Consider the following 12941-nt stretch of genomic DNA (forward strand, 5'->3'; position numbering starts at 1 on the left):
CCCAAGCCAACACTTGCTGAAGCATCAGCCACCATCACGCACCAACCGGTGGATAATCCCAACGATGCAATAAAATGCATTTGCGCTTCAAAGCCTGACCAAAGTTTAATTGAGGGGTGGATGAGGTGGGTGATGGGGACAAATCTGACCGGGGTTTTGTGGGGAAACAGAAACGGAAAGTGGTCCACGTGGAATTCAAAATGGGAAATTTTCGCAAAATGATAGACAGAGGTGGATGAAAATGTGATAAATGTTGAAATTTTCCCAAAATATATTTTAAGTCACAAATAAATGCGTTTTTAGAAATTTTTTTTGTTTTGAGCACAAAAATATGTTTTGTCACTAAAATATTGCCTTTTCACTTCAAAAATCTACGCCCATGAAAATTCAAACAATTTTCCAACATAGTGACAGCGGAAATGAAGGACGCTGCGTTGAGTACCTACACGCACCAATGCAGCTGGAATTTCCATAAGACAACATTTGGGACGAACTGCACGCTCAGCACAGCGTTACGGGGTGCAGTGACATGCATAATTTCTGCACCATGTTCCCAAAGCTGTTGTTACTTGTATTATGGATTTTTATCTTCTTCATTTTCAACAGAATTGTAACATGGTCAATGTCATGAGGTTGATTGGGACGGTGAGTTTTGGAATAACTCAGAATTGATAAAATCTTATATGTAAAGTATTTAAAATATTATTGTTAAATTATACATCATTTTTCCCTAGATTTTTCAGCGATATTCATCGAGAAAAAACTAACCTCTTGATCACTTTGTCAGACATATTTTACCTCAAACCTGTCACTTCTTCCCAAATGTGTCATAATTTTGATCTTATCGCTCGCTAAATTATGATTCATATCGCACGAATCTTCCTCTCGTGTTTCACAAGATTTACCAAATCAGCATGACATTTGGGCTGCGGGACAACATTTCATTCACCTAAAAGGCATTAATCATGGCGCGCGCTTTTTGTCGCACCGTTTTTATTTGTCTCTTGAGAAGAAGCCTGAGAAAGAAGCCCACTGTGTGTTTGCCTAGTTTGTGTCGTCTCTCGCAAGCCTAATGATCACTGAATATTTTGGCTGGTCATACGTGGAGACCATCGGGCAAGGGTAACCTTAGTCCGCTGGCCACTGCTGGACAGTAGTGTGATCCATTCATCCAAATGCTTTGGTTGTCTTTAGTTGTCTCTAGTTGCCTTTAGTTGTCTTTGGTTGTCTTTAGATGTCTTTAGATGTCTTTAGTTGTCTTTAATTGTCTTTAGTTGTCTTTAGTTGCCTCTAGTTGTCTCTAGTTGTCTTTAGTTGTCTTTAGTTGTCTTAGTTGTCTTTAGTTGTCTTTAGTTGTCTTTACACCCTTACCAAAAATCATGATTTTTTGAGTTCCAAATCCCACCTTTCATACGATTTTTCGAGTTCAGGTACTACAACCATAAAAATGGTTATATGGGTTGAACTGAAAAATTCGTATGAAAAGTGGGATTTGGAACTCAAAAAATCATGATTTTTGGTAAGGGTGTAGTTGTCTTAGTTGTCTTTAGTTGTCTTTAGTTGCCTCTAGTTGTCTCTAGTTGTCTTTAGTTGTCTCTAGTTGTCTTTAGTTGTCTTTAGTTGTCTTTAGTTTTTAGTTGTCTTTAGTTGTCTTTAGTTGTCTTTAGTTGTCTTTAGTTGTCTTTAGTTTTTAGTTGTCTTTAGTTGTCTTTAGTTGTCTTTAGTTGTCTTTAGTTGTCTTTTTGTCTTTAGTTGTCTTTTTGTCTTTTTGTCTTTTTGTCTTTTTGTCTTTTTGTCTTTTTGTCTTTTTGTCTTTTTGTCTTTTTGTCTTTTTGTCTTTTTTTGTTTTTTGTTTTTCTTTTTCTTTTTTTGTTTTTCTTTTTTTCTTTTTGTCTTTTTGTCTTTTTGTCTTTTTGCCTTTTTGTCTTTTTGTCTTTTTGTCTTTTTGTCTTTTTGTCTTTTTTGTCTTTTTGTCTTTTTGTCTTTTTGTCTTTTTGTCTTTTTGTCTTTTTTGTCTTTTTTGTCTTTTTTGTCTTTTTTGTCTTTTTTGTCTTTTTTGTCTTTTTTGTCTTTTTTGTCTTTTTTGTCTTTTTTGTCTTTTTTGTCTTTTTTGTCTTTCTTGTCTTTCTTGTCTTTTTTGTCTTTTTTGTCTTTTTTGTCTTTTTTGTCACAAATAAATGCGTTTTTAGAAATTTTTTTTGTTTTGAGCACAAAAATATGTTTTGTCACTAAAATATTGCCTTTTCACTTCAAAAATCTACGCCCATGAAAATTCAAACAATTTTCCAACATAGTGACAGCGGAAATGAAGGACGCTGCGTTGAGTACCTACACGCACCAATGCAGCTGGAATTTCCATAAGACAACATTTGGGACGAACTGCACGCTCAGCACAGCGTTACGGGGTGCAGTGACATGCATAATTTCTGCACCATGTTCCCAAAGCTGTTGTTACTTGTATTATGGATTTTTATCTTCTTCATTTTCAACAGAATTGTAACATGGTCAATGTCATGAGGTTGATTGGGACGGTGAGTTTTGGAATAACTCAGAATTGATAAAATCTTATATGTAAAGTATTTAAAATATTATTGTTAAATTATACATCATTTTTCCCTAGATTTTTTCAGCGATATTCATCGAGAAAAAACTAACCTCTTGATCACTTTGTCAGACATATTTTACCTCAAACCTGTCACTTCTTCCCAAATGTGTCATAATTTTGATCTTATCGCTCGCTAAATTATGATTCATATCGCACGAATCTTCCTCTCGTGTTTCACAAGATTTACCAAATCAGCATGACATTTGGGCTGCGGGACAACATTTCATTCACCTAAAAGGCATTAATCATGGCGCGCGCTTTTTTGTCGCACCGTTTTTTATTTGTCTCTTGAGAAGAAGCCTGAGAAAGAAGCCCACTGTGTGTTTGCCTAGTTTGTGTCGTCTCTCGCAAGCCTAATGATCACTGAATATTTTGGCTGGTCATACGTGGAGACCATCGGGCAAGGGTAACCTTAGTCCGCTGGCCACTGCTGGACAGTAGTGTGATCCATTCATCCAAATGCTTTGGTTGTCTTTAGTTGTCTCTAGTTGCCTTTAGTTGTCTTTGGTTGTCTTTAGATGTCTTTAGATGTCTTTAGTTGTCTTTAATTGTCTTTAGTTGTCTTTAGTTGCCTCTAGTTGTCTCTAGTTGTCTTTAGTTGTCTTTAGTTGTCTTAGTTGTCTTTAGTTGTCTTTAGTTGTCTTTACACCCTTACCAAAAATCATGATTTTTTGAGTTCCAAATCCCACCTTTCATACGATTTTTCGAGTTCAGGTACTACAACCATAAAAATGGTTATATGGGTTGAACTGAAAAATTCGTATGAAAAGTGGGATTTGGAACTCAAAAAATCATGATTTTTGGTAAGGGTGTAGTTGTCTTAGTTGTCTTTAGTTGTCTTTAGTTGCCTCTAGTTGTCTCTAGTTGTCTTTAGTTGTCTCTAGTTGTCTTTAGTTGTCTTTAGTTGTCTTTAGTTTTTTTAGTTGTCTTTAGTTGTCTTTAGTTGTCTTTAGTTGTCTTTAGTTGTCTTTAGTTTTTTTAGTTGTCTTTAGTTGTCTTTAGTTGTCTTTAGTTGTCTTTAGTTGTCTTTTTTGTCTTTAGTTGTCTTTTTTGTCTTTTTGTCTTTTTTGTCTTTTTTGTCTTTTTTGTCTTTTTGTCTTTTTTGTCTTTTTTGTCTTTTTTGTCTTTTTTGTCTTTTTTGTCTTTTTTGTCTTTTTTGTCTTTTTTGTCTTTTTTGTCTTTTTGTCTTTTTGTCTTTTTGTCTTTTCTTTTTGTCTTTTTGTCTTTTTGTCTTTTTGTCTTTTTGTCTTTTTGTCTTTTTGTCTTTTTGTCTTTTTGTCTTTTTGTCTTTTTGTCTTTTTTCTTTTTGTCTTTTTGTCTTTTTGTCTTTTTGTCTTTTTGTCTTTTTGTCTTTTTGTCTTTTTGTCTTTTTGTCTTTTTGTCTGTTTTTGTCTTTTTTGTCTTTTTGTCTTTTTTGTCTTTTTGTCTTTTTGTCTTTTTGTCTTTTTGTCTTTTGTCTTTTTGTCTTTTTGTCTTTTTGTCTTTTTGTCTTTTTTGTCTTTTTGTCTTTTTGTCTTTTTGTCTTTTTGTCTTTTTGTCTTTTTGTCTTTTTGTCTTTTTGTCTTTTTGTCTTTTTGTCTTTTTTGTCTTTTTGTCTTTTTGTCTTTTTTGTCTTTTTGTCTTTTTGTCTTTTTGTCTTTTTGTCTTTTTGTCTTTTTGTCTTTTTGTCTTTTTGTCTTTTTGTCTTTTTGTCTTTTTGTCTTTTTGTCTTTTTGTCTTTTTGTCTTTTTGTCTTTTTGTCTTTTTGTCTTTTTGTCTTTTTGTCTTTTTGTCTTTTTTGTCTTTTTGTCTTTTTGTCTTTTTGTCTTTTTGTCTTTTTGTCTTTTTGTCTTTTTGTCTTTTTGTCTTTTTGTCTTTTTGTCTTTTTGTCTTTTTGTCTTTTTGTCTTTTTGTCTTTTTGTCTTTTTGTCTTTTTGTCTTTTTGTCTTTTTTGTCTTTTTGTCTTTTTGTCTTTTTGTCTTTTTGTCTTTTTGTCTTTTTGTCTTTTTGTCTTTTTGTCTTTTTGTCTTTTTGTCTTTTTGTCTTTTTGTCTTTTTGTCTTTTTGTCTTTTTGTCTTTTTTTGTCTTTTTTTTTCTTTTTGTCTTTTTGTCTTTTTGTCTTTTTGTCTTTTTGTCTTTTTGTCTTTTTGTCTTTTTGTCTTTTTGTCTTTTTGTCTTTTTGTCTTTTTGTCTTTTTGTCTTTTTGTCTTTTTGTCTTTTTGTCTTTTTGTCTTTTTGTCTTTTTGTCTTTTTGTCTTTTTGTCTTTTTGTCTTTTTGTCTTTTTTGTCTTTTTGTCTTTTTGTCTTTGTCTTTTTGTCTTTTTGTCTTTTTGTCTTTTTGTCTTTTTGTCTTTTTGTCTTTTTGTCTTTTTGTCTTTTTGTCTTTTTGTCTTTTTGTCTTTTTGTCTTTTTGTCTTTTTGTCTTTTTGTCTTTTTGTCTTTTTGTCTTTTTGTCTTTTTGTCTCTTTTTGTCTTTTTGTCTTTTTTGTCTTTTTGTCTTTTTGTCTTTTTGTCTTTTTGTCTTTTTGTCTTTTTGTCTTTTTGTCTTTTTGTCTTTTTGTCTTTTTGTCTGTCTTTTTGTCTTTTTGTCTTTTTGTCTTTTTGTCTTTTTGTCTTTTTTTGTCTTTTTGTCTTTTTGTCTTTTTGTCTTTTTGTCTTTTTGTCTTTTTGTCTTTTTGTCTTTTTGTCTTTTTGTCTTTTTGTCTTTTTGTCTTTTTGTCTTTTTGTCTTTTTTTGTCTTTTTGTCTTTTTGTCTTTTTGTCTTTTTGTCTTTTTGTCTTTTTGTCTTTTTGTCTTTTTGTCTTTTTTGTCTTTTTGTCTTTTTGTCTTTTTGTCTTTTTGTCTTTTTGTCTTTTTGTCTTTTTGTCTTTTTGTCTTTTTGTCTTTTTGTCTTTTTGTCTTTTTTGTCTTTTTGTCTTTTTGTCTTTTTGTCTTTTTGTCTTTTTTCTCTTTTTGTCTTTTTGTCTTTTTGTCTTTTTGTCTTTTTGTCTTTTTGTCTTTTTGTCTTTTTGTCTTTTTGTCTTTTTGTCTTTTTGTCTTTTTTTGTCTTTTTGTCTTTTTGTCTTTTTGTCTTTTGTCTTTTTGTCTTTTTTGTCTTTTTGTCTTTTTGTCTTTTTTCTTTTTTTTTTTTTTCTTTTTGTCTTTTTGTCTTTTTGTCTTTTTGTCTTTTTTTTTTGTCTTTTTGTCTTTTTGTCTTTTTGTCTTTTTGTCTTTTTGTCTTTTTGTCTTTTTGTCTTTTTGTCTTTTTTGTCTTTTTGTCTTTTTGTCTTTTTGTCTTTTTGTCTTTTTGTCTTTTTTGTCTTTTTGTCTTTTTGTCTTTTTGTCTTTTTTGTCTTTTTTGTCTTTTTTGTCTTTTTTGTCTTTATTGTCTTTTTTGTCTTTTTTGTCTTTTTTGACTTTTTTGTCTTTTTTGTCTTTTTTGACTTTTTTGTCTTTTTTGTCTTTTTTGTCTTTTTTGTCTTTTTTGTCTTTTTTGTCTTTTTTGTCTTTTTTGTCTTTTTGTCACATCACAACGGATCACACTACCGGCCAATCTGTGGCAAGTTTCGCCTCATTATCCCACACATTGGGGTCTGTCTCCAAACCGAGAGGGGGTGAATTAGTATGTAAATTAGTTCGTGGACCAAAGCTTACTTTTTTGTTTCACTTTTTCATCTTCTTTGTGAGGCCGTTAAACGTTTCGGGAATGGATGTTTTGATCAAAACCGCTCAAAACCCAGATAAGCTGGGTCGATACCGCACGGCGGCCAGATCATCTGCCCGACCGTAATTTATGGGTTGTCCGGTGGGAATTTATTGACGCGGTGTTTGGCCTTTTTGGTGACATCGCAAGGCTAGTTTAGTCGTCGGTTCGAACCCGCAAGGGATCCGAGTGCGGATTTTTCGGTGATTTTCTATTTGGACGACACAAACGGAGGTGATAATTTTGGTGTTCTTTGTCGAGCTATCAAAACGTTTTCATCGAGCAACGGATTGCGGGTTTGATCGGGCTTCGGGATTAGTTTGGTGGGAAAATGGCGCTAGTGAAGATGAGTTGATTTTGCTGATTATAAAAATGCTAGTATGCAGATGTGAAGCCATCAAGGAGCGTTGTGAAAGTTGACCTTTGAACATCGCATCATGGGAAAAGGAGTTTGAAATGATTTAATTTAGCTTTATCAATTTGTGATAAAACTGATAAAGGTAGAATTCGTTTTTTCGAGTTCAACGTACTTATTTCAAAACCACATCCATACCTTCCCCAAGGATTCCACAAATCCCCCTTATGCATTTCTTTCACTATTACCCCCCTTCCCCAAATTCACCTCCGAATCCGTGCCGAGAATGACGATTAGAAACAATCCTACGACGACCCCTTGCCGTATCTGCCCCAAATGTCTCCCCCAGCAGTAGCTTGACAGCAAAAGTGTTCCCAGTTAACCTTTCTGCCAACAACTGCTGACACTGCTCGCTGCTGTTACTGCCTTCAGCAATCCAACACCACCCCCCGGAGCCGGGCTCTATATTGGCAACAAACGATCCATCATCCTGTCACGCCGCAAACAAAACGCACAACACTGATTAAAGACCGGGAGTTTCGCTTGAATGTGTGCGTTTTTAAAGGTTCCTTCAGTTTGGAGCAGGGATGGGAAGTTCTAACAGTTTTTTTGGTTTTTGGCTGTGTAAGAAGTACTAAGTTAGTAATGATACCAATTCTAAATTAATCTTCGCTAATTTCTTACGGAATTTGCTGTAATCAGGGCAAAAAATTTGCTTTAATTTTCTTATGTTAACCTTTATATTGGCTTTTATTCTGCCATTTATTTACTGCTTAAATTTTGATTTGCTTTGACTTGATTTATATTTTCATTCAATTTATTTTGATCGTTTTTGTTTGTTATTAAACTTTAGTTTTGCTTTTATTTGCAGTTCGACCATTTCAGTTCCTTGAAATTTGCAATAATTATGTTTTGTTTTCTATATTAACCCTCTACAACCAAACCGCGCCTCTAGACGGACTTCGATCTAGAAAATCGTCAAAAATACATTTTTCAACCAATTTTTGATCTTTTAAAAGCACGTTTTGGGTTGGAAGTTTTACTTGTTTTATGTGCCTCTACGGATTTTAACGATTTAAATGATAATGGTGCCTTTCTAGAGCAGATATATGAAAAACAGGCAACACATTGAAAAAGTTACAGTAAAAACATGAAATAATTAGATAGGCAAATAGTTATGATAGGAGGTGGTAGCATAGGCCAAATGTTACCAAACAAAGATAAACTAAATAAATGCAAATTAAAATTCTTAAAAACAAAGCAAGAAAAACATAAAACAAGAGAAGTGAAGTTTTTCACCTAACAAAAGTTGCTCAAAATGACCTCTTGAAAACGGGAAAAATTAAGATTTTCGAAAAAAATGTGCAGTAGAGGGTTAATTTGCTTTGTTGTTTGCATTAATTTTAAATGCATTTTTGTTTGATGTTATTGTAACTTTGCTGATGTTTTATGTGTTTAAATTTTTATGTTGATTCATAATTGTTTTGATTTAAGTTCTATTTGTTTATTTTGATTTCAATATTAAGTTTCAGTTTTATACTTATTGCATTCATTTTGTTTCTTTCTAACATTCATATTACTTTGGATTTGTTTTTATGTGATTTTTATCTAGCTTTTAATCCTTAACTTTTACTAGTTTATTAGTATTTTTTTCATCGCTTGGAATTTTTTCATTTCCTTTTGATTTTATTTTGAATTCAAAAACGTTTTTGTTAAGTTTTTATTTTTCTAATTTTTTTATGCATCTTTTCATTTAATTTTATTTATTTTAAAAGTTTTCTTATGGGTGCTTAAAAAGTCACGCTACAAAATAGTCTCCGAAATAGTACTAGGCATCTTTTTGCATAATTTATTTCAACTATATTTTTCGATAATGTTTTGTTTAATGTAAATGTTTTGTTTTTTTCACTTTAATATTACTTAAATATAACCTTAACTTACAACCACTATGTTTTTTTTAAACAGAATGTATCTTTACAAAGATTTATCAGTACTGGCACTTTCTTTTTAATTTTGCTTAATTGTTGCCTTTCTTTTGGATTCATTTTTGCTGTATGATATATCATATTGACATTTTTTTCGATAATTGGCTAGTTGAAAATAGCAAAAAAGGTGGAGAATTTTATTTTAGCATCGAATGTCAACAAAAAAAATATACAGATACTGTAAACCAGGGTGATTTGAATGGCTGTTTTATTGCGACAGGAAAAATACGGAGTATATACGAAAGGTCTGGAATAAAATCATACTAAGCATGGTAGAGAAGTAGTTTATAACAAATTTTGAAAAGTTTTGATAGTAATAAGTTAACTATAATCATGAATACTTTGATAAATAGGATTTCAAAACAATCTCAAAGTGTCATGATTTTCTTAATAATAATAAGTTTGAATTATAAAACGAACTGCATTGTCGGATAATATGGACAATTTTAATCTGAAAAAGATAAAATTTGTTTCTAAGTAACAAGTTTTAATTATTATTGAAATAGAATTCCGAAGTATTTTAATATTTATAAACATTTTCAGTAGAACAAGTTTCTTAGTAAATTTGGATTTTTTGTATTCATGCTGCAAAATTGGCGGCGACAAAAAATTATGTTCTGTTGAAACAAAATTCTTATAAAGTTTAATTTAACTAATTTTTTTTTATTTACCTTACCTTAAATTTAGATACCCTCTATTGAAATTTAACAAACTCAGTTTTATTAATGCTCTATAAAATTAATTACATGGCCATTGCGCCTACCTCAAAACAGCTTTTTAAATATGAATCTTAATTCTTACCATTTAGGTAATATTGGAAAAAAATGAATCCAATATGTTTGGTAGGAAAAAATCTAACTATTGAAACAACTATTTGCACAACTCTTAGTGGAAACTTGCTGGCTCATTTTTACTAAGCTATTTAAAGTTAAATACTTCCCAAGCTGGGACAAAATAAATCCCAGCCAAATTCTCAAAATACACAATGAACGAACGATTCTTTAATAAATTCAATGAACTCAACAAATTAAGCAGTGCCAAATTTTAATGATTTGAAATTTTTACAAGCAATGGATATTATACGAAAAGGAACATCATATTAAATGTCTTCTGACGTTTCTAATCAAATAAAAAAAATCAAATTATTCGCTCTACAGCATTGCCTTGGCGTTCTCGATTGCGAGATTTCTACGCGAAACTAGGTGTTCATAGGCTTGATTGTTGAGGCAATTGCAAACCTCTTTTTACATCTTAGCTTCCATCTACCCCAGGATTCGAACTGACGACCTTTGGATTGTTAGACCAACTGCCTACAAGCGACTCCACCGAGGAATCGACCCAGGGAGACGACTCCTACACCTGGACTGAGCTAACGACCTAACCTTTTTTAGGTTAGTCCGGGGCCAACATTTACTTCCCGTCCGACGGAAGGCGTGATCAGACAAATCTCGTCTCGAAAAATGCCACCGGGGCCGTCTGGGATCGAACCCAAGCCGACTGGGTGAGAGGCAAGCACGCTTACCCCTACACCACGGTCCCGGCACGGACGTTTCTAATGTATTAGTGAAAAATTGACTCAAAACTCGTTGAATGGTCTTTCATTCACCTTGTGAAAGAGAGAAGTGATTGTCATTCTTTTTTGATAATCCAAAATCCTCGAATAAATATAATTCTATCGCTGCTCATGAAGTATTCGTCCAGTACGAAGGCTCAAACCCCACTCAGTTGGACAGCATTTTTGACTACTCCGACTCCAACTTCAAATGTCTCCAAATCCCCGAAAAGACACAACTCCACCGACTTTGACTCCAAATTCACATCTCTCCAAATCACTGTTTTTAAAAGATTCAGCAGAACAAGTTTTTATAAAGATATTTCTTTTCCCATCCCTGATCCCGCAATATCGATCCGACTGGTCGCTCACCCGGCAAGCGGATTCTTCCCTACATCGCCGGATGATGATCCGATGCCGCCGATGTGCGCAGACGCTCCCCCCGCATCCAGCTCCTACCAGAACCGGCCGGTTGGTTGGGAAGAGGGAAAGATGCTTTGCCGGTAGACGACGACGACGGTGTGATGACTCCGGCCTTCAAGGAGTCAGTTTTCCTTGAACGTTTCCGTGTTCTGGACGCCCAACGTTACCGCTGCAAGTGAACGGAAGTTGACGCGTGACTTCGAGTCTACTAGAAAAGGCCGGTAGTTCGAGGAGTTTCCAAAACATTCACCGTGCTTAAAGGTGTAGTGGTGCCAAGGTTTGTTGAAGTTGAGGAGTATCAACAGAATCTACAGTGGAAATTAACGCTGGACAGGTCAATTTTTCCAAATTACCTTCGTTGACAGTGATTAATTACGTGAAGATTGTTCATCTGCAGGAGGTGAGGTTAGAAAATCTCTTAAAGAAATCTGTGTGGGTAGTTCAAAGTGTATGTGATTCCGTCAGCAACTCAAATCAAATTCCCTCAGAAAAACTTTCCAAAATCGACGTGTTTGCAGTGTAAACATCCCGAAGACCATCTTCCGTACATTTTAATCGCTGTCAAACAAAGAACTTTTCCATTTTACAATCGTTCTGGTGCGGAAAAGTTCAACCTAAGCCCATCCTGCGAGTGCTGGTGACAAGGGGGAAAGAATCCCGTTTGAACCCCCAGGAGGAATTACTCCAGCATCGATTTTCCCCCCTCGAAGCATCCAGAACGCGCAAGTTGGGAGGGAAAAACGCCGAGCTTTCCCTTTGGGATCCCTTCATTCACAAAAAAAGACGAACGACTAACGAAGGGGGAAAGTGTGAAAAAGTACGGCACATTATTGTAGGCAATTTTGCCGGAAAATGAGGAAAAGTGCCCCAAAACATTGTGCACAGTGAAAAATTATCGATTTGTTATTCAAAAATACAATTTCACATGGTTTCTAATCAAAACATTACGAGTTTCTGGAACTGTTTGAGTGATTAACCCAAAAAAAACATTCAATTCTTTTTCTCAGTGCATTCCGCCTCAGGTTGTCAAAATCGGCAAAGTCATGCACAGGCTCGTGCGCTAGAACGCTACTTTCTAACGTTTTGTTGATGTTTTGCTCGGCATTTCTCCGCGCCACCCACTCTCTTCGCGTCACGTCGCGTGAGTGCGCTCTCTCTCGCATATTTCTCCCCACAAGTGAGCGTCTGTATTAGTGAGAGCTTTCTCTCGCTCTCGGTGTATTAGTGAGTGTTTTGGGTTCAATGCGGGGGGGACTCATTGATTAGATTAGGAGGGTAATCTCGACGAGTTTTTTTTTTATTTTGGAAAAAGGAAAAGAAGGTGTATGTTTGCGACACCTCGCCACTTATGCTGGCTTTGAAGAAGGAAAAACCGGAGAGGATGAGGTGGTGAATGTTTACTAGTAGCTGGAGCACCTAACCCTCTTGCGACACACTCCTGGGAGTGTATTTGTGTGCGTGAAGGAGCGCAGTGAATGATGGTCAACAAAGAAATTCAATTAAAAGAAGAATAAAGCAGAAAAGTTTTTCTCCCGGCGTGCAATTTATGTAGGCAAAGGGGAGAGGATTTCCACGGAAAACAACAGTGAACATTTTTGCACACGGGCAATTTGTCAGACACAAAGTTTCGCTGCTGTGCTGTGTCCGGAGAAAAGTGCAGGTAAGCGAGGGAGAGATACAAGGCCAGTTTTATTTCATTTCCATGACTAATGAGTTTGTTTAATGTCGTGCTCGACAAATAAAGTTTGGCGACATAATTTGGACTCGGGATTAGGGGGAAGCAATTCAGACAATGATTAAACTTAACTTTTTGTACTATGCTGTGTTAAAACCATTCAATCAACTTGAAATAATTATTTTTAGAAATACAAAAGATACATACTCTTTTCATTGAATAATGTATTTGAATGTAAAACTACAAAAGTTTAGAAAAGTTTGTGTTTCGATCTTCAAGTTTTCCCTCAAAATCGAGGGCAATATTTATATTACTATTCCGGTGTGCTCTTTGGTACTAAGCTTACTAGGATTCGAATCTAGATAGAGCAAGAGAACACACGGGCATCGATTTGTAGACATTTCATTGAAAAAACTTGTTGAATAATTGGTTAAGGCCCTTGCAAATACTTTTTTTAATTTTATACATGTTGACAATATTTACAATTTGAATGCGACTGCAAATAACGAACGTTTCAATAATTTTGTATCAGATATAAAAAAATCTAGAATTGCCTCCCAGGGCACATATTCTTGAAATGCGGAAAATTAAAAGAACGGATTTTATTTTTGCTCAAAATGAAGTAAGGGACCGTCAAAAACCGACCGACACCTAAGCGGGTGGGGGAGGTTGCTAGCCATTGTCC

The 12941-nt window shown here is 34.3% G+C and overlaps 1 long non-coding RNA gene across 1 annotated transcript in view; it reads left to right on the forward strand.

The window, feature by feature from the left end:
- Nucleotides 1-11072: 11072 nt before the first annotated feature.
- Nucleotides 11073-12941, forward strand: part of LOC119768022 — a 91374-nt gene continuing 89505 nt past the window's right edge. The window contains exon 1 of the long non-coding RNA XR_005277860.1: nt 11073-12241. This is a non-coding gene — a long non-coding RNA (uncharacterized LOC119768022). The remainder of the gene's footprint in view (nt 12242-12941) is intronic.

The sequence above is a fragment of the Culex quinquefasciatus genome, chromosome 2 (assembly GCF_015732765.1).
Source record: "Culex quinquefasciatus strain JHB chromosome 2, VPISU_Cqui_1.0_pri_paternal, whole genome shotgun sequence".
Classification (NCBI taxonomy): Eukaryota; Metazoa; Arthropoda; class Insecta; order Diptera; family Culicidae; genus Culex; species Culex quinquefasciatus.